Source organism: Cebidichthys violaceus, unplaced genomic scaffold (assembly GCF_023349555.1).
Source record: "Cebidichthys violaceus isolate CVI_PGR_0920_01 unplaced genomic scaffold, fCebVio1.0.p SCAF_14, whole genome shotgun sequence".
NCBI classification, from domain to species: Eukaryota; Metazoa; Chordata; class Actinopteri; order Perciformes; family Stichaeidae; genus Cebidichthys; species Cebidichthys violaceus.
In genome coordinates, this window is record NW_027176307.1 from 11,429,632 (window position 1) to 11,432,811 (window position 3,180).

Sequence of the window (3,180 nt, forward strand, 5' to 3'; positions counted from 1 at the left end):
ATCTGTGCACTGCAACATGGACATGGACTGGTGTGCTGTTTGGATGCTGTGCTGATGCACCCGAAGAATCCCCATTGACTCCAACTAAATCTTTCCTCCCAAGTATGCCCTTATTTCCATTTTTTTTTCTTCGCTGGTATTCTATTAAGGTTTACTTTTATGGCATTTGGAATTTCCCACCGCTGTGTAGTGGGATTTTTTTGGGATAATCTGCTTGCCTGTTATAGGCTGGCTGAAGATCTGAGGAGTGTAACTTGTGAAAGTCAGGTCAGGAGGGATCACTAAAGACAGTTCCAAGCCCCCCCCCCCCCCCGATCTAATAGTCTACACGAGGTAATACTAATAATGGTTTGTAAACACTATTAGGGGGTTTATTCTGTGCAGTCAATGTACCTAAACACAGTACACAAACACTCGCAGTGTCCCGGGAGAGGATCCATCCTCAGTTGCTCTTCCATATTTCCCCCGTTAAAGAGGGTTTTGTTTTAGGGATCTTTCCGTCTACGAAGCGAGACAGACAGAGGGTGTTGAGCGCAGTACGGATTGTAAAGACACATTTGTGATAATGGGCGATACAAATGAAATTGATTGGACTTCACTGAAGAATCTGCTTCTTCTCTTCTCCTCTCAAATCTACACGTGAACTTCGTCTTCACATCACCGCCGTCTGTGTGAGGCAGCAGCTTTACCAAAAGCCAAAAATCAAACAAGGGAAGGTATCAAATTAAAGATACTTGATCAGTCTCCATGGTCAAATCTCCCTGTAGAGGGAAATACTCTACTGGCTGCGGCTACTGGCACAAAAGCCCTTTTCCAATTACACTAAGTCTTGTCATCAGTCTTCTCAAGTACCCATGTTGCACTGGCTGTAAGCCACCACTGCTTCCTGGATAGAAACAGAAGGGAGTTTTATACCTTTTTTTGTTGTTTGAGCGTACAATTATTCATAAAGAGCTGGTACAGCGTCAGACTGAATGGTTCAGTGAGAACTGTGGGATGTGGGACTGAAAAGTCCTTTGACATACGTCAAACAGGAGAATATCGAATGTTGTTGCAACTGAGAAAAAGAGTGGGGCATTCTGACCGCAAGACACTGACGATGTGATATCAACATCCCTGGTTTGAGTCTGGCCGGGTGCCTTCCCCATCTTTCTCTCTCTAGCTCTATCGAGTCTCTTCACCTGGTTAAAGGCAGGGCTGGTAATCTTGAGAAACTAGCAAAAGTGTGCTAGATTTTAAAAAGTGTCACACCGAAAAACCCAGCCCAGTTTGCCAACTCTTTTTCAATGAAACAAGTTTGCATCAGTAGCTTCAAAAGTTGCCAAATCTTGCAAGAAATTTGCAAAGTCAGCAACACTGACAGCCAGAGCCTTCAGTCCTCACTCCAAGCCACTCTCCCAAATTATCATTATGAACGTGAACATACAATGAACGTGAACATACAATGAACGTAAACAATGAACATGGCTATTGTTATTTCTCACAGGTTTTAACCTAGCAGCTTGTGGAAGAGCAATGAGTACTAGGGCACAAAGGCAGGAGGGCCTTTATCAGAGCTATTTTCATTGATTGCTGTCAGGATAACAGGTAATGAGAATTTCTTCAAAAACATAAAAAATGAACATGTGAATATATATAAATTTCACGCCAACATATTTAGCAGTTGCCAAGATACTTAAGGCTGTTCCAAAGTGGTAGATTATCCAGCAACTCTATCTTTGCCGTTACCTTAGCTATTAAACAACTGCATATTGGGCAAAATATTATTACTGGGAATAAGATGTAGTGATTTGAAGGGATATTTTGTAACACTCAGCTGAAACATCACTTTAATTTAGTGCAGATGTTGGTGTGAGGACCCATGAGTATGTGGTCTAGTTTTACCTGAGTCCAAAAACAATTGTGAGGACGGCCCATTTCTATCTCTTTTGGACTGTATTTTTCACAGCCGAACTGGTTAATGACTCTCTGTGTGAGTTTTCTCATGTTCATTCATCCAGGAAAGTTTAACTGATGCGTGCTCTTTTTCACCAAACGACCGCTCCGTATTCCTGCGTGAGTATAACTGATTTCTAGTGTGCAGCAGCTCTAAGTGAACAGCTGTTCTGTAGAAATGAGTCTAACTCCTTGCTCAAGGACGACTCACCAGTAGCGCTTGAGAAAGACTGCTTCTTATTAAATGCTCCCTGACCAGCATTGCCAACCTTGTCTGGGGATTTGAAGTAAATCCTGTAAGAAGCCTGCAACCTTCGAGGTTTGATCCCTCGTTTTTTTGTATCCTGTCTTTCACAATAAAAGTGATTTAACTCATTCCCTGCTCGTGAAGTGAACCATCTTTGGACCATCTGTTCACTGTCATAATAATATAAATTAATGTCACACTGTGACAGATTTGTAATCTGTGCTCTGAAAAGACTGAAAATTCAGGGATTGTTTTTATAGTTTCTGACTTGATCAATGTGTTTCTAAAGTGTTTGGTCTCACTGACTATGATGATGAGTTGTGGTGTTCCCTTCCGAGCGTGGAGCAGATAGAGAGTAATGATTCCGTTCTTTATGCTCTTTGTCCTTGATGGCCGTTTTGTACTTCCTTAGGGGCGGCTGGGGCTCAGCTGGGTAGAGCGGGTCGTCCTTTAACAACAGGTTTGGCGGTTTTATCCCCGGCTCCTAGCGTCTGCATGTCAAAGTGTCCTTGACTGAAACACTGAACCCCTGTGCACCTCACAGCAGCCCACTGCTCCTAAAATACTGTAGAATGGTTTCATTTCATTTCATGTATGTACCTGTATGTATATGATTGTTTCAAAATAATATACAATATGTATTAATCTAATATTATTCTCTAGAAAGCTAGCTATGAGCTTACTGTTTGAGGGACCTCAGTAGAGCTGCACATGTCCGAGTCTTCTTTTCTTCTCTTCTAATAGTGTAAAACTAGAGGCCTTGTTTTTACGCTCACACTTGAAGGCATCGCGGGCCCTCACAATCAGCAAATGAGCGACCTCCGCCCGCCACCGAGTGAGGGGGAGTAGGAGCGAGAGACAGAGGGAGGAGGAGAGGAATGCTAGATGGAGTGGGGCAGTTCAGTAGTCATGCTTACTTAACTTTGTGGGTTAATTACCATACTGACAGATTGATTACTGAGAGTGACAGAGGAGGGGGGTCAGGCAGCAGCTCCCAG

The 3,180-nt window shown here is 43.0% G+C and overlaps 1 non-coding gene across 1 annotated transcript; it reads left to right on the forward strand.

Annotated features, from left to right (window-relative positions):
- Nucleotides 1-2,411: 2,411 nt before the first annotated feature.
- LOC137871432 (small nucleolar RNA U3) lies at nt 2,412-2,620 on the forward strand. The gene has a single exon (XR_011102802.1). It is a non-coding gene; the product is annotated as a small nucleolar RNA U3 (small nucleolar RNA).
- Nucleotides 2,621-3,180: the final 560 nt, after the last annotated feature.